Raw genomic sequence first — 19,721 nt, forward strand, 5'->3', positions numbered from 1 at the left:
AATAGCTAAAGACTCAAAAGACAATCATAAGGCCTTCTTTAGCTATGTTAGAAACCTGGGAGGAAACTCCCAGATATGCTCAGAACTAGTTCAAAATGATGTGAAGATTACTGATCCTACAGACATTGCCAACATACTGGCTGACAGGTTCAGTGCAAACTTCTCCCCTCCCCCAAAAGGAGAGATATCTATACCAGCGATTGCAGCCCCCAAACATCTCCAACGCCCAATTGAGAACTGCTCTCTCCAAAGCAAAAACACAGCATCCATGGGACCTGATGGTGTCCCCGGCTGTGTGCCCCATGAACTCAACGAGGAATTAAACCCACAGCTAGGACAGCTGTTTAATCATAGTCTTACCTCTGGATACGTGCCAGGGGTGGCGCACTGCAACTGTGGTCCCACTTCACAAAGGCGGTGCCTCCACCGACCCTGGAAATTACCGCCCATTAGCTTGACAAGCCTTATCTGCAAAGCCATGGAGAGGATCATAATGGACCTCATAAATAAAGACATAGGAATTTGCAGACTTTGGATCCATCCCAGTTTGGCTTTGTCAAAGGCAGATCATGCCTTCTAAACTTGGTTGACTTTTTGAAACAGTCACCAAAGCCATTGATGAGGAAAGGCAGTCCATACAGCCTACCTCGATCTGGCGAGGCCTTGATATAATACCCACTCGGGTATCATTGAAAAACTCATCAGCTTAAATGTTAACCCATACATCACAAGATGGGTTGCAAACTGGCTGAGTGACAGAACCCACAGGGTCAGAGTTGCTGGCGCCATGTCAGACTCAAAGCCTGTCACAAGTGGTATACCACAGGGCTCAGTCCTGGGCCCACTCTTGTTTGGCATCTACTTTTCCGGAGTACAAGCAAACACAGGAGGGTTATGGCTGACAAAGTTTGCAGATGACTGCAAACTGGGCGCCATAGTAGAAAACACATCTGACACAGATATCCTTCAGAAGGGTCTCACAGAAACAGATAACTGGTGCCAGAGCCATGGCCTAAAGTTAAATGCCAAAAAATGCATAGTCATACCCTTCGGTGAAAACAAGGTTACCCCTAGCTACCAAATAGGTGGCAATCCACTGAGTACAGAAGAAGTTATCAGGGACCTGGGGACCCAGGTTGATAGTAGTCTGTCATTCGACACCCATGTAGCTAAAGTAGTTAGGAAGACCTTCTACATTGCCCACCTTATCATGAAGGGATTCTCATCTAGATCAAGGGAGGTCATAGTCTCCCTATACTCATCACTCATCAGACCAATGATTGAGTACAATGCCCCATTCGAATGTATCTGACCCGACACTTGCAGCAGCTGGAGAGGCCACAAAGTTCCTCACCAAAAGGATAAAGGGTCTCAAACATCTGTCCTATGCTGCCCGACTGAAAGAACTCCAGCTCTATTCAGTCACCACTTGCTCAGAGGTGACCTTTGCCTAACATACAAGGCCATGTCAAACCCAGATTTGATGAATATGCTTCACCTCAAAAATCTAGATCCGTCAGAGCCACAAGGGGGAGACTTAAACCTCGACACGGCTATTAATAGGGCGTGCTGGAGGGATAGATTCATCACCCAAAGACTCCCTATGCTGTGGAATAAAATCCCAGTATATGTGAGGCAGAGCACCTCGCTGGCCTTGTTCAAGAGAAATCTTGACCAATGGATGGGAGATCGCAGATATACCCCAGGGATTACCTCAGTGTCACTGCTCGACAGAGGCACAGCAAAATAATGGGTATAGTTCCCCATACTAAAGGGGTGGCGTAAGCCACAAAACTATGGGCTAGGCTTGTAAATGCCCTCGGGCAGATAGCCTAGTATGAACCTATAAACCTATAAACCTATAGTCCTGCATGCCGTGATTCCAGCTTCCTGAATAGCAGATTTACCTCATTTGTATGGTTTTCACCTGCAAATGGGGTAATTTGCATACGGGGGCTGGGAACGTGCAGCACTAGTGCAAGAGCCCTCGCGCACGTCAAATGAGCACATATGTGGGTCGCTCGGCCGCCATATTGCCACCATTACCTCTTACACTAATCATGCACACCGTGCAAGTTTTTGAGAATCCTGGGATGGTCTGGGCAGTGGCTTAAAAAGGTCTTGTATCAGCCCACCCACCTGGTGAACAAACACAATAAGTAAGTAAATAAAAGAATACTCTTTCAGTATGAATAATGCTTTGTTTCTTCCATGCAACATTGCAGTTTTGCTTATACTTTATATATGATGTCAGTAATATTTTCTAATAGTCATTGTTAGTAGCATTTGTATATTTCTTACACAAAAATACACTGTTCCTCCTTCCTCACTAAATTATCATTTTGGGGAAATTTGTGAAGCAAATCCGCGGTGGTGCAGTGGTAGCGTTGTTGCCTCACAGCAAGAGGTTTTCCCATTCGATTCTCAGCTGGAGTGCTGGGAGTGCCTTCTGTGTGGAGTCTACATGTCCTCCCCCTGGTTGGGTGGGTGTTCAAAAGACATGCGTAAATGGGCGTGCCTTCGTTGAAGGTTGGACATCGAGCTGGCACCTTAGCGTTCGTGAAAATCTACTGCCAATCATTAGTGGACTGGAGTTCCGCTGTGGCGACCCCTAACCGGGAAAAGCTGAAAGACAAACAACAACAACTCAGGATGACATTTTTTGGTTACATTAGGCTTAAAACAAACTGTGTAGGTTCTTTGTAATGTCCTTCATTGGAAACACTGCAGCAGTGGCATCACTGTCACTAAACTGTTATTGATTTTGATCATCTGTCCTTCTCTTATCAAATCTGTTATGTTATCCCTCTTGACATATGAAATTTGCCAATAATCTTCTAGAAATGGTTTTAGTCATTTATGTTTTTTTACTTTTACTAGTTTGACTACTTATGCCTTGAGGTTAGGATCATGTAAGCTGCTGCTACAAGTAGGTATACTCTAGCACTCAGGACTTACTTATTATTCTGTACATCAGGTGGTTCTTTTCCACCTACTTGACTAGCAGATGGCTTTAGGCTATCAAATTGTTGAACAAATTTTGAACTGATTTATGTGCTTTTTTCTTGATACCGTATATAACATTAATAGTGTGTCCTTGGGATCCCCTTGAAGCAATTTTGTCATTTATTATTTGCCTATCCTGCAGTCTGATCAGCATTTTCTGACATTTAGTAAAACATCTCAGTAGCTTCTCTTTATATATGCTCACATTTAGTTTGTGTGGTTGTCACTGCACATCTGGTTTCACTAAATCCCATCTGGAGTCACATAAAAATGTGCTGGTACAATATTGGTGACTGCATGAATGGCATTACAATAAGCAAAAAAGAACAAAAAGAAAATGCTCCAGCTTATGTTTACTTATTTATGTAGTTACATATGTACTTATATATTATGTTTGTTGATTGTGATTTTCCAAATGGAAAGTCACATTTTCAGTGGAGTTATGGGGAGAAAAACTCTCAAAAAGCCCTTCTGCCCTTCCCTTACTCATTTGTGCTAACCATAACACTTTACATCAGATAACCAAAACCTTTTCTCTAACAGTACCACCATACAGACAGTGTCTATTTGTAAGTTAGTGGTCTTTTTTTAAGTTGCTATTTCTGCTCAGTGGCACAGTGAAATGCATTGTTGCCTCACAGCAAGAGGTTCCCTGGTTTGATTCTTTGGTGGGGTGCCTTCTGTGTGGAGTCTGCATGGCTTTCCTGTGTTCATGTGGGTTTCCTTTGGGTGCTCCACTTCCCTCCCACATTCCAAAGACATGCAGTAGGTGAATTGGACACTCTAATTTGGCCATAGGTGTGAGTGTGCATGCAACTGTGTGGTGTGAAAAAAACACAGTGACAGGGCTAGCCACCTGGTGGTGTAAACTTTGGCTGTAGATGATTGTCAGTCTTGAAGTGACACCGGGACCCCATGTGCAAAAATACAAAAAAGGGGTTGTGGATAGATGGATTTCTGTCACTGATCACAAATAGATATTCTTTTGTATCATTTTGTGATCAGTGTCAAGTTTGCTAATGTGTATTTTCTCTTTTCAATCTTTTGTGTTGTTTGTGCATGTGCCGCAATATCATGTGTTCTGTTGTAAGCATGCTCAACATTTGCAATGTACTCATATACATATCTATCTATCTATCTATCTATCTATCTATCTATCTATCTATCTATCTATCTATCTATCTATCTGTCTATCTATCTATCTGTCTATCTATTTTTCTATCTATTTTTCTGTCTGTCTGTCTACCTACCTACCTATCAGGACATTTAATTGTTGCTCTTATCCATGATGGATATGGATGCTAAACCAAGGGTGAATTTATGTTTTCCATCGAGTCATCCAAATTACATTTGAATAGATTAAGAGAAGTACTTTGCTTTATGTGATGTATAAGATGGTTCAATAGAAGTGGTGTTCTCTGTGATATGTACCTATCGTTCCAACATGTTCCATTTATATTGCAAAAGAGATTAACATCCCTTGTAAGCTTTAAGATGAAATCTTCTAAAACCTTGTATATAGCGTGGTTTTGGAATTACTGATGCAAATATGAACAAACAATATTTGATGCCTAGAGGTGTTAGTAGGAGTTAACTGCAGATGCACCTGAAGGCGTCACTCAGATGTAAAACACAAAATCATAACCATTTCAAATTAACTTTCCCAAATCTTATTTACTGTATCAAAACTACCAGATGTTAAAATCAATTTAAACTTGTTCACTCTGCCATTAACAACTTCACCGTTAATCTCATCTAGGAGGATAGATGGGTACCCTCTCTCTAAAAACATGTTCATTAACTTGTCAATTTCCTCATTAAACTGGATGTTATCAAATTATCAAGGTTGGTATATGGCCTTTGACCAGACTGTGATTTTGTTTATAGGGGTTCCAACTGTGGAAACGCAAATAGGAATTGGAAAAAAAATGGTTTGCAGTAAATATGAGATGAATAAGTGACATTAGTGATGTTTTTATTTTTAAACACATCATGATAATTAATACTTTCAAGTGAGTAACTATACATAAAGGATAAACAAATCAACTGTATTGTTTAAATAGTCTAAACATTTTTTGAGTAACACTTCATTACCTTTCCAAAGACATATGTCATCCAAAAATTTTAAATATCTGACAAAAAGTGTATATAGAGTTAAATGTATTTTTTTTAAAATACCAAAGAAATAAATTGACATGGATAGGTGCACAAGATGTGTCCACAGGCACATCACTGAGCTGGTGTTAATACTCTCCTTCGAAGTAAAGAAATTCTTGTATAAAACAAATAGTAAATTGTTCAATACGTTTCATCTCTAAGACTGACAAATCTTTGAACTCCATGGTGGCTTTTCTAAGCCACTGCATTCCTGCAGTGTATGGAATGGCAGATAAAAGATCCTTAATGTCAATGGTTCCAAACATAATGTGATCAGTACAGGGTTCTTTTCTGAGACGGGTTAAAAATGCCAAGAATATTTTAAAAATATAATCATAAATAGGATCATTGACTTCAATGGTTACAAAAAAAAAAATGCCCTCAGTACAGAGGACTTCTATGAGGTGAGTTTAAATATGCCAAAAATCTGTTAAGATATTATCATACATTCCACAGAATTGTTCCACTTTTTTTATCAATAAAAATTGCAGGTGACTCTTAGATCCACCAGCTGCCACAACAGGGTGCAAGGGAGGATTGTTGAGCATTTTGAGAACTTAAGATATTCCAAATATGCTAGGAATAATCCATTTGTCCACTCTTAAAAAATGAATAAACTGGAGGGAATGATGTTTTGCAAGAGCAGGGTCTTGGAAAATAAATTGATCTTTCTGTTGGCTACATGAACTTCATTCCGAGAAACTGCACAATAGCCAGTATTTCCATTCAACAGAGACAACATTCTCCCAGCATAGATAATGCATCCATCATAACCAGCCTTCCTCCTTTGTCAGTTTCCATCAAGAAGTTATAGAACTTTGATCCTGACTTCTCAACAAAATGCTTCCTAATGTCACTTTTACACAGCCATTCCAATAAATTAGGAGCAGGGAGAAGTGAAAGAAGAAAGGTATTTTTCACATTAAATTGAAAGTCTATATATTTTAAATTCTGTTGAGGTGGAAACAAAAACCTAAATTTATTTTTTCTGCAATCAGTTTAATTTCTGTCAGAACATCTGCCATATTCATTCCAGTTCTGTACTGGGAACAAATATCTGCCCTGATTTCAAACAATGTTTGGTGTAACTCTGTAACATCAGTGTGGCTATTTTAAAAGATTTATTTCAGAAAGAGAGATAGTAGCTGATGTTTAATACCAAATGCTTAATGTTTGTAGGTTCCTCATCGCCTGCGTCTTCTGTTACCTCATATCCTTTACTGTTCCTAGTTTTACTGGAAGAGGCCATATGCTTGTTATTCTGTCTCACCAGTCTTGCCAACCAGTGCAGCAGTGGAAACTCTAAAGGGTTATCAAAATGTTGACCAGGTAATATGCTGTTGTTAGATGTCAACTGCTTGAAAATACTGAGATAGACAGAGGATAGGCATTCTGGGCCTCATAGTCTCTTTTATGTCTAAGACATTGTTGCTCCTTCTTAGCCAAAATAATTTTGCAATTGTGGGTCAACCTCGGTGAAAAATATTTTTGTACTCATTCCAATGTCTGTCAAATAGTAAATCACTAGTAATAAATTCATTCTGCCAGTCTTAGCATTAAGTGCCTCCATTTATCTATTACTGTCCCTTATAAATACAGCCATTAATTCACAACCTTGCCAATCAAAAAATCATATTAGTTCCTTGTGCAACTATGACCCTGCTGTTAAACTACTGTGATATTTTCAGAAACATAAGCCTTTAGGGACTCATTTTTTGATACAGTCCCTAAAAAAAATTGCCTAATTGCGGTGATTTGTATTTAATAAGTTTCTTTTCTAGTTTGTCAATCTGCTTGGTCAATTGCAGCTTGCAAACCTTTAAAATTTAAAGCATCCTGTAGCCTACAATTCAATATAGGTAGAGGTCCACTTACATTACTGTAATTAAGATTACCTACTGGATAAGAAACATTAAAAAAAATCACCAACGAGGAACCTTGTTCTGCAAGAAATGCGCACAACAATTGCTAAGAGTCTTAACGCTTTATTAGATCCACAAGTTAGAGCGTTTTCGCCACGGACCACCGTGGCTTCATCAGAGAATAAAAACAGTCAAATAAATTATACAATATATATTAACCTAAAACAGGAAGTGACATCAATGTGCATCCTCTAATGCCGCAGCAAAATTATTATATAAAAAACATAAAATTGTGCCCCATATACATACAATGTAATACGGAACATAAACACTTCATCTTTAAAATAATTATACATAATTACAAGTAAGCAGGCTCAACCAGTATGTATAGAACCATATATAAGACAGATTGTTCTATGGGGTAAAACTAAAGGTAAATAGTGTGTGTTAAATGAGTATGAACTAAGCAACATACCATATAACCACACAAACCTACAACGAACACCACCCAAATTTTTAAAAACAGCAAGAAAGGGGGTGTATGTACATCTATGTGTTTATTCCTAAACTGTATGTGTTATTTTGGTTATAAACATGTTCTAATATAGTTGGCTACCTTGACAAACTACCTAAATAGGTGGCTAAACACTGACAAAATACAACATTTTCTCCCAAATGTGATCTAGCCTAAAATTATCTAAGGTAACTTCTCAATTTTGGATAAGAAACATTACCAGAAGGGTTCATTGATCTGCTGTGAAGAACTTTTAACATTTCAAGATCATTAGAACCCAAAACAGTTGTCAAAGGATCACTGATATTTCCAGCAACTTTAAGTGCAACAGAGTGTATATTAGCTCCTTTAAACTGAACCACAAACTGAGACAGGACAGTTGCTGCACAAGAAATGGAATGATACCTAAAGTAGAAGAAAGTTCCAGGATCTTTTGATTAATATCATAAACAGTGGTGTGTAATTTCAGGGAAGCCATCATGGTCATAAATCTTTAAAACTGAAGTCAGTAACCAAATGAAAAGTAATATCCAACAAACACGGTGAAATAATACTATAATAACCTTAAAACAACACAGTGAGAACATGGAAGCCAGCAGCATTCTGTACATGAATATTTATTTTATTCAAAAAGTGCACTAATACTCAAAACTGCACCAATTTAAAAATATATATTGTCTTAGAAAAAGTTCTATTTAATGTTAATGGTGGCAACTGGGAGATAAAACTGGAATACGGGGAAATGGTTTGGCAACACAGGCATGATGCTGCAACCTACCCTGGGTATAAAAGATTTATATAAGCATCATGACTGTGTACGTAAAATGAAGGTGCTAAGTAGAGATGCTTTTTATTACTGGGTATTACAAATTGTGTTTTTTTATTCTTGCACAAAAAATAAAGATTTGTGATAATGATTTTATAAATGAAATTATTGTCTTTAAAACAGGTTGGAGGCATTATTTGTTTTTGTCATGTGACTTATTTTAAATCAGTCTTAAGTTGACTTTCATTCTGATGAAATCCTATCTCTTGTGGGGCAAAAGCACTAAGTAAACTTTCACATACAGAATACTGGTAGGTTCTGTGTTTACACTGTGTTGTTTTGAGGTTGATCAGCATGAGTTTCTTTTTTGATTGTTACACCATAATTCACATTTTTCAGCTAATTTCTGCTGTTTCTTCAATGTATAAGTCTTTCGCACACATGAAACTTTTCCTTCCAGCGGCTGTGATCTCAGGTGTGCACGGGAGGATCTCACTGCTGATTGTGAAGTGGGTGGGATGAAAATTAACAATTCCAAATCAGAGTTCATTCTCATCTCACATAAAGACTGGATTGCTCTCTGCAGGTGGTGGGACATAGATACCACAAGTATAAACATTTTAGTATAAACAACAAACTAATAAAATAAACTGTGAAAAAAGCATTTTAGTATTTTGGATTATTTTGACAAGTGAAGTAAGTCATCAGATGAAGGTCTTAGTTTACCGGTCAGTTTATGTTCTCCTCCTTTCCTATCATTGTGAGCTTCGGTAGTACAGAAAAGATGGGGTCTTGGGTACAAGCAGCAGAAATGAGGTTCCTTCATGGAGTCATTGGCTCACTGCAAAAAAACGAGTGAATAACTGCAATCTTGTAGGATTTCGTAATAGAACTATTGCTCCTTTAGGCTGAGAGAGGCGATTTGAGGTGATCTGGATATGTGCTACAGAGTTTGAATACAAATTATATTAAATGTTTGCAAATTTTTGATACATGTTTCTTGCAAATTATAGAATGAAAGGTCATTGTTATTCAAAAACGTGTATCCTGATTGGACAGATCAAACAGTGTGCCCATTGTAAATCGAATATATATACCTATAGAAACAAGTCCAGCCACTGAAGTAATATTAAGCAGCCAGACTTTTTTATTGGAGTACACTATGGAGGACAGACCAAATACAATAAAAATCTGGTACGTTTTGCAAAACTAAAAAAAAAAAAAAAAAACAGAAATGTACCTGAGTTTCATTGTATTTCTGTGCAGTCTTGGCAGACTGTCATACCTCTGAATTTTCTGGATTTTCGGAGAATGTCTACATTTTTCCCTCATATTAAAAGAATAAAAAAAGGCAACAGGTGTTCTTTTTTCCCCATTGCTTCTGCTTGAACAGAACTAATGTACTGTGCAAGCATGGGAATGTAAGTCCTATATGCATGCATAGTACATCAGAAAATGCAGAAAAACTGGAAAAATGTGGAAGAACACAACGATGCTATTAGACAGACAATATTTGAGAAAGGTAAGCAGTTTCTTTCTTAAATAATGTAATTGTTTAATAGCAATAAGCGACTCATGGGTGTGGGTCTATGAGGACCAAATCCTCATATACCCACACCCATGAATGGGTTATTGCTAGATCAACCAATTTAGAGTAATACTGCAAATCTGGGATATACAACTTTCAACAATGAGCTTAATAAAGATATTAAATATAGGGGATAACATTGCTTTTACAGATAAAGGCTTCTGCAACATATTTATTGAACTCAATGCCCTTTGTTAATGTGTAGTTCTGTTATTCTAGGTATATGATTTCTATGCCAGCATCAACACTTTGTACAATCTGTGACCAACCTATGCTTGTTTTCTATTGTGCACTCCTGTATCATTCTTAATGGAACTAGTTGCATCTGTAATGTATCACTTGTGAGAAGCATGTTTACTTTGTTAAATACAATATAGAATTTAAACTAAACCTATATACACTTTTTAACAGAAAGATGAACTTATCATTAAATAAGAAGGTGACCTGTAACCCCAGTATGAATCCTGAGTAAAATACATTCCTGAGAAGTTGCGTTTGTAAAGAAAACATACTGAACGCATTTAGAATAGATTGTTTTACCAACACCCCTAAAGTGTGAATTAAAAAGTGAAAAGTCTAAGGATCCTGATTTGCAGCCTCCTTTTGTGCTATAAACAGTGTTTCAAAGCACTATTATTCCAGCTAGAGTTTACAGCATTTAATAGAATTTGTGTACATTATTTAGAATGACATTGGAAAAGGGGTTGTGGATGGATGGATGCATGAGCAGTACATGAGACTGCTCCATTTTCAGGTAGTATATGCAAGGTCTAGATGGGAAAATGTCTACGGTCCCTTTGCCCTGACTTGTTTAGACTCATATGATGATGTAGTATGATATGTTTAATTTGGTGAATTCTGTTCTTAACCCTAAGCCTCAAATATTAGATTAGGCTTTGATGCTCATTTCTAATCGTTAAGAAAGCAAACAGCATGTCAAAGCAGCATGAAACTTAGTATTCACAGCTTTCTACATCAAATTCTTTTTTAGTGACATAGTTTCCTGAAGACCAGTATGTAGACTGGCAGAAATGAGTTGTAAAAATATATTGCTACAAGTCAGTGGTAATTTGTGGTGGTCTTATCCATACTGGGTCTCTGCCAGCAGTTGGCAGAGTACAAGTCAAATGCTCATGGAGTGACAAAGGCAGAAATGGAGGTTTAATCTGAAAGACTGAAACTTGAAAGTGCTTGTTTTCAAAATCAAAGTAAACTTTATTGTCATTTAGAACTACACACATAGCCTAAACTAAACAAAATTTTGTGCATCAGCTCAGTTCTTGAGATTACAAAGGAAAGTGAAACAATGCATACAACTAGAGGAATAAACATAACTAACAAATACAATACTACTCCCAATATACGCAAGAAAGAGCAGAGACATTTACGATCACTCATATATGAAAAGAATACCCTCCCCTGAGTTAAATTAACTACCCTATTTAAAATAAAACAAAACATACTACAGATTGAAATGCCCAAGTTATTTGTCTAATATTGCACTTGAATGAGTTAAATGGATATGATAAATAAATATTGCACTTACTTGGAATATATATGTTAAGTATATATTGCACAAATAAATAAAAATTGACTAGGTGTCCAGACCCCTGGGATTAGTGCCTGAGTTCAGAAGTCTTATCACTGTAGGGTAGAAACTGTTACTGAATCTTGTAGCCCTGCAGTTGATGCTGCAATATATGCTGCCCAATGCCAGATGCTTAAACAGTCCATGCACAGGATGCGTGTTGTCCTGTATTATCTTGGTGGCCTTTCAGATGCTTCTTGCAGAATAAAGATGTTGTATCGATGGAAGACTGGAACCTGTTACCTTCTCTGCAACCCTCACCACTTTGTAGCGCCTTCCTTTCTGTAACTGTACAGCTGCCAAACCACACTGTGAAGTTGCAGGTGAGGATGCTCAATACTGCACCTCTACAGAAGGTGGAGAGAATATGAGGAGGAAGATTAGCTTTTTTCAGCCTTCTTAAAAAGTGGAGGCATTGATGTGCCTTCTTGACCAGTTGGCTGGTGTTTTCTGACCACAAGAGATCCTCTGATATTTGTACACCCAGGAATGTCATACTCTTAACCCTCTCCACACTCTCACCATTGATCCTGAGCACTGGGTGGTTTGTTCTCCTTTTCCTGAAGTTGATGATAATCTCTTTGGTCTTGCTTACATTCAGGTCAAGGTTGTTCCCCTCGCACCAACTGATCAGAGTTGCCAGCTCCTCTCTGTATGCCCTTTCATTCTCGTTTGTGATGAGCCCCACAACTGTGGTGTCATCAGCAAACTTGATGCTATGGTTGTACTTGTGCTTAGCAGAGCAGTCATGGGTCAGGATGGTGAATAACAGTGGGATGAGAACGCATCCCTGTGGAATCCCGGTATTAATCGTGATGCACTTTAATGTGTTCCTACCCGAACACACCCTCTGTGGTCTCTTAATCAGGATGCCCAGGATCCAGTTACAGAAATGTTTACTGATTCCTAAATGTGCCAGTTTTTTCTATTATCTGCACTGGTACCACCGTATTAAATGCAGAGCTGAAGTCTATGAACAGCATCCTCACATAGCTGTCTTTGCCATCTAAGTGCTCAAGGGGGATGTGTAGTTCTACTGATATGGTATCAGATGTGGATTGGTTAGCTCTGTATGCAAACTGCAGAGTGTCAAAATCAGGAGGTAGGCATGATGAAAGATGCTTTTTAATCAGTCACTCAAAACCTTTCATAACAGTGGATGTCAGAGTGACTGGTCTGTAGTTGTTAGGACTGGAGGGAGTGGTTTTCTTAGGTAGTGGGATGATGTTAGTTTCCTTGTAGCATGAGGGTACTTTTGCCATGGCGAGAGATGTTAAATATTTCCTTGAACACTGTGCATAGTTGATCAGCACAGCCTTTTAACACCTTGCCCAGTATGTTGTCTGGGCCAGCAGCCTTCCTGGGGTTCACTCTCCTTAGCTCACTTCTTATCTCCTCTGTGCTGAGGATGAGTACTGCATCCTTCTCATCAGTGGGTAGCTTTAGTGCCTTCCTGTTGTTTCTTACCTCAAATCTACCAAAGAAGATGTTCAAACTGTCCAGGAATTTGATGCTGTCCTTACACTGTGCTGACCTGATTTTGTAGTCAGTGATCTCCTGTATTCTTTGCCAGACTTAAGTTTGCCATTAACATCCATTTCAGAGAATAACTTCATCAGACTGTACATAACATGATCTTAAGCAGACAGCAGATAATACGGAAGCAACTCTGGGACTAAGACTCATTTATTACTTTGTAACCAAGTTTAAAACTTTAGTAGAAGAATGATATGGAACAATGATGGGGTGTCATATGAATACAAAAATTTAGACTATATTTAGGTCATTAACTGGTATACAACACTTGATTTTAGGCTTATACAGTTTCTTCCTCAAACCTCTAGAATCTCATATGTTTCATTTCCATTCTTTGATAGGTTTTCACCTTTGAGTTCTATATTGTTAGAGGGAGCTAGCAAAAAAAATGCTTCTCAGACTGTCCTGGAACATCTAACTGCAGCAAGTCAAAAAGGGCATTTGCTGTAATAGTCACACACAATAAAAGAGGCAAACAAAACTGAGTTTGTGCCACTACAAGAGACAGAAAGATCACAGAAAGAAAGCTGAGATCAACAAGAAGAGTGATTGAGACCTCTGGGAGCAGCCAGTTCAATGTTACACTTTAAGACTTTGACCTGGTTTATCTGGTGAAAACTAATTTATCTGGCAAGATCTAAATAGGGGGCTTTTTAACTAGGAGGGGTACTAGTAGGCAAAGTTGCATGGTTCAACATAGACTGAGCTGTACAAGTTTTATGTACTCATACAGTAAACCATAGGCCTTTTTGCTAATAAAGGTGCTTACTACACATTAGCAAAGCCCAGTTTGGTGAAAACAAGTGTCAAAAATATTTTAACAAACTGTTCAAGCAATAAGGGAAGGCCAGAACAGGGTTGTCGGCATACCTCTCAACTGTAAAGATTTTTGCAGAATATCCAGAGTTTTGCCCCATATTTTTGGTCCATTTTTCATAAAAATGTGGCTTTCTGGCAAATTATTGACAAGTTATTAAAGACTGAAGGCAGAAAATAATGTCAGACATTTGCGTTTCAGACTTCACACCCTTCAGAAATTTCAAGCTAAAGCAAATCCTGTTAGTCTATCAACTTTCTAAAAGCAATATTTAAAAAAATGTCCCTATTTTGGGGCCTTTGTACCCCCACTATTTATGGCTTTGTCCAGATTTCTTGCTCTAAGAGTTTGAGAGGTATGGTTGTGGGGCCTATGACCAATAGACTCCTTAAGTCCCATCCACTTCCAACAAAATATGAATTCATGATAATTTATTGAGCGACATTACCCCCTGTCATGAAAGGACATACTGCCAGCACAGCTGTCTGAAATTTTGTAAATAATTATATGTCATTTGTGAATATCAACATGATTTATATAAGATGCTTGTGTTACAAATGTATTAGAACTGTATGCCATATGTATATCAAACTGCTGGTACAGAAGTGTGTGTTGAAAAGGTTTTTGCAAAGTGCTATTTGAAATTTAACCACAGTGTGCCATACTGGAATAGAACAGAAACGTACATGTACTATTATAACTGTTTAAATGTATATATTTTAACAGTGGAAACTGGAATACAGGTTAACTCAGAAAAATAGCTGAAATTAAATTACTTTATGGCTACGCAATAAAAGAAGGTATCTTTCAGTTTCAAGGCAGCTAGAGTCATAATGTCTGTACTTGGGAGATTTCTTTATTGTCTATATGGTGAAATAATTACTAGTCCTGAATGTGGAGGAATGTAATTGTTTTATGACTTCCAGCATCTGCCAAAGATCTGAGGTCTGTGTATTTTCACAGGTAGATGCTAAATTCTGCCAGCTTTCAGCAGTGGGGGTTTCACCTAGGATAGAGTCAGATGACAAGAAATGATGTCTTTCTGCGAGCTATCCCAGCAGCAATGTTTGAGATATTAATTTGAGAAATCTCTTAGAGAGACAGGGCATTCTATATTCTGTCTTGGACCTGACAAGAACCATTCACCACAACACCTGCCTTGCTCTAATTAAGTAAGCTAATTAGGGTATAGTAATTCTCTTAGATTCAGTCAGGAATATAGTGAAACTTAGTTTCAATATTGTCCTTTATTTATTTGAAACTGGCCTGCAATATTGTTTGAAATATTAATATTTCCTGTGATTTTGAACTCTGATGTCTCTGTGAATATATACTGAGTATTTTCTTGTTCTTGTATTATTTATTATTAAATATATTTAAACATTTAATTGTGGCAGATCTGTCTAGAGATATTTGTTTTGAGAGTACTTGCATATTTATTTGGTGACACTATGTGGGCCACTCCTAATAGCCTTGCTCTTGGTCAAACTACCATTTGTATTAATATAAATATTACATAGTAAGATTGGACACCATTTGTTAAGGGCCTTAAAGTAGCTGATAAGGAGTTGACTGGTGGCAGTGGTAACTACCTTATAGTCTGGGCAGAAGGGGGCATAGCTAGTAAACCTGTGCCAGCTTCTCCCAGGTATCTGTGTGTGTGTGTGTGTGTGTGTGTGTGTGTGTGTGTGTGTGTGTGTGTGTGTGTGTGTGTAAATCAAACCTCAAAGAGTGTGTGTGTTAGCTACTTGGGCAGGAATACAAAGCACTGGTTCGAGAGAGAGAGTGCTGGTAGGTCTTGGCTTGGTCACTCAGATGAGATCTCAACTCTATAGCTGTGCCAGTGGGGAGTCATATTGCGGATCTGGAGAAAGGGGGAGAAACCACCCCTGGATTGACTGTGGTCTCTGTGTGCTCTTAAGGGAAACTGCACTTAATGCAGAAAGCTGCATCTGGAAATACTGTGTGTGTGTACCTGTTATCCTCCCAGTGTACATCACCCACTGTTACCAGTGGTAAGGATTGAGGCTCCTTGATTACTGGTCCAGTGATGGGTCATCACATATTGGTTGGCAGTGGTGGAATCACCTTACCACATATTGGGATTCAGTGGTGTGGATATTGAACTCTTGTAGTTTGTAAACAGTGTTCAGTAAAGAAGGTGTTTGTACTCTCAAGCAGTCACACAGTATACATTCAGAGTTTCATACCACAATAGTTTTATTTATAGTTTTTTTAGCTTAGCTAGTCAGGGAGAGCAGGCAAGGATGTCAGCGGAGGATTATGGCAATTTGACAAGGAACCAGTTGGTTGAGATGTGCCAAGCCAAAGGACTGGTGCATGCAAACCTGACTAAAGTGAAAATGGTTGCAGCTTTAGCAATGGCTGCATCAGAGACCAGCAATCAGGAAGACACCCAGACTAACCTTGGGGATGTACAACCCTCAGACAATGGACAGTTCAATTTTGCCTCAGAGGACTTCAGAATCCATCTGGAGTTAAAGAGACTTGAACTGGAGGCCAAACATTTTGGAAATAGAATCCGCAGAGAGAATGCAGTGTTTGGAGGCCAAAGCAAAGGAGAAACAGAAACAAATGGAATTAGAATCAACAGAGTGACTGAGATGTCTGGAAGCCAAAGAAAATAAGAGGCAGAGGCAACATGAAAAGGAAATGCTGACTCTTCGCCAGGGTCGTGGAGGAAATGGGGAAGGGAGTAACTAAACCCCAGAAGCAATAAAGGTCAGTAAATTTCTTCCACTATTAACAGAAGGTGTTCATTTTGATAGCTTTATTCATATGTTTAATGAAAGGGTATGTAAACAGTATAATGTTGACCAAGGGCTCTGGGTATGGTTCCTGACCCCCTTACTCCATGGTAAAGCTATAACTGCTGTTTCTAAATTGTCTGATACTGATTGCTTAAATTATAATACAATTAATATTTGTTTATTGGAATGCTTTAAGTTAACACCTGAGGCTTATAGAAAAATGTTTTGTGAGCATAGGCACAAGGCAGATAAAGGTGTGTGTGAATATATTGCTGAACTAAGCACTTATTTTCATAGGTGGGCGAGTGGGTGTCAGGTCACCACTTTTGAAGGGCTGGCAGACCTTTTGGTGAGGGAACAAGCTCTTAGCACTTTGCCTGAGGACATGAGGATTTGGTTGGCAGATAGAGAATGTAATACCACAGATGAGTTGGGGAGAAAGGGAGACCTGTACCTATCAAGCAGGGAATCACTGCACAGGAAAGGGATACCTAGTGCTGCACATGGGTCTAAGGGAACCCTTGGTGGGCAGCCTAAACCCCCCCAACAGAGTCCACCAGCAATAGAGAAAGCCACTAGTTTAGGTACATGGCCAGGATCAAGGGTTAAATGTTTTAAATGCAACCAGTGGGGCCATGTAGCATATAGATGTCCATGAAAGCAAGGTGGGGAACAAAAGGTAGGGGAGCCAGTAAGTGGGAATGATAGAATGCCAGCAGTACATTGCCTGGAGAGATCAAGGGTACCAAACTACCACAAGAGGTTATATCCTATCTTAGTAGATGGGAAACAAGCCACTGCTAAAAATGACACAGCCTCTGACCTAACCATTGTGAGGCCTGCAATGGCTAAAGAGGAACACTACTTGCTTGTGCAGTGTATTCAAGTCAGAGGTTTAGGAGGGACACCATTCCAAATACCCTTGGCCAGGGTTCACCTTGAATGGGAGGGTGGAAAAGGAAGCAAGCAAGTAGGTGTATTTGTGGACATCCCTGCAGATGTCCTGATAGCAAAGGATTTTGATAATGCAGTACCTTGTGTTCCTGCAGTTGCACACAGTCAGACTTGGAGACAAGCATGTGGGTCTGGTAGCCTTGTGGGGATCCAGACAGACCACACACTTGAAGCCAGGACTGGTGAGGTGGCTACTTCAGGGAGGGAGCTACCATGTAGCAGTGAGACTGAAGGTGAGCCACAGCTGCTTGTGGGTACTGATGTTCCCTTAAACAGAGTGACTGCAAGGGCAGAGGTGAGTAGTAGTACCCAGGCTGACAGCGAGACACCGCTGTCAAAGGATACCAGACTTCCTGTGGAAGGGGAGCTCAGAAGGGTTGCAAAGACAGAGTTGAGACAGGCTCAGCTCTCAGACCATACATTACAAGACTTGAGGGAGGTAGCCAGGGAGGTGCCTGATTCTGAAGGAAAAGGGGAATCTGTATAATGGGACAAAGGGTTACTGTATAGGGAGTGGACTCCTGAGGGAGGGCTAGACGGTGAGAGAATACAGCAGTTGGTAGTGCCCAGAGCCTAGCATCTTGCACTTCTACCATAGCCCATGACATTCCCTTTGCAGTTTATATGGGCATAAACCATACAAAGAGACTTATTATGCAGAACTTTTATTGGCCTGGGATTTCCAGGGATGTAACAGGGTACTACAGAGCCTGTGAGCAGTGCCAAAAGGTAGGCAAGGCAGAAGACAAGGTCAAAGCTCCTTTGGTGCCTTTGCCTGTGATTGAGGAGCCATTTCAGAGGGTAGCTATAGATATCATGGGGCCTCTGAGTACCCCAAGTTCCACAGGAAAGAAGTATATCTTAGTGGTAGCAGACCATGCTACCAGATATGCTGAAATGGTAACCCTGTCCTCCATTTTGTCAGAAAAGGTTGCAACTGCTTTGTTAGAGATTTTCAGCAGGGTAAGTTTCCCAAAAGAAATACTGACTGACAGAGGTGCCAGTTCCTTGTCCGACCTGCTGGCTTGGCTGTGGAAGCACTGTGGGTTAAAGCACCTAAAGACCACCCCATACCATCCCCAGACTAATGGTCTTGTGGAGAGGTTAAATTCTACACTAAAGACCATGCTATGGCCATTTGCAGACCAGTTTAAGAGGGTGTTGGACAAATATTTGCCCCATCTGTTGTTTGCTTACAGGGAGGTGCCCCAGGAATCCACAGGTTTTCATCCTTTGAGTTGCTGTATGGGCAGAGGGTGAGTGGACCTCTAGATTTGATTCCTGTTGAGTGGAAGGTGAGTGTGAATCACACCAGGAGTCTGTTGTGGCATATGTCCTAAACCTCAGGACACGGCTCAGGGAACTGAAGGGCTTGACCCAGGAGAACCTGGCAGAAGCTCACCAACAGAAAAAGGTTTGGCATGACAGGAATGTTTGAGCTAGAGAGTATGCTGTGGGGCAGCAGGTTATGGTTGTCATTCCTGTCAGACACAACAAGCTGCAAGTAGCTTGGGAGGGACCCTTCAAAGTGGTAACGAAGGTCAGTGATGTTAACTACATGGTAGAACTGCTAGGCAGGAGGTAGGGGCACAAAATGTACCATGTTAACATGATGAAAATTTACCATGATGGAGAGGCCCTTGTACTAAGTATTTGCAGTGGATGGTAGGAGGAGTCTGAGTGGGATCTGGTGACTTATCTCCTCAGTGAGGGTCAGACTGACACCTCAGTGGAAGGGATAGTCATGTCCCAGCAGCTATCCCTTACCCAGGTTCAATAAATTTGAGCAGTGTTACAGGTGTTTGGGGACATGTTCACTGGGATACCCGGGTGCATACACCTGGTGCTGCACCATGTGGATACAGGACACCAAAGGCCTATTAAGCAGGTCCCTTATAGGGTGCCTGAGAGAGTCAAACAGACTCTGAGGGAGGAGATACAGGAAATGTTGGAACTAGGGGTAATCCACAAGTCCAGCAGTTCCTGGTTCTCCCCAGTGCTGCTGATACCAAAGAAAGATGGCAGCACCAGATTCTGTGTGGAGTACAGGAAATTAAATAGTCACACAGAGTCAGATGCTTACCCCATGCTTAGGACAGATGAAGCCCTAGAGCAGCTGGTTGGGGCTAAGTATCTTACCACTATTGATCTTACCAAGGGCT

Source organism: Protopterus annectens, chromosome 13.part0 (assembly GCF_019279795.1).
Source record: "Protopterus annectens isolate FY-2018-M chromosome 13.part0, PAN1.0, whole genome shotgun sequence".
NCBI lineage: Eukaryota > Metazoa > Chordata > Ceratodontiformes > Protopteridae > Protopterus > Protopterus annectens.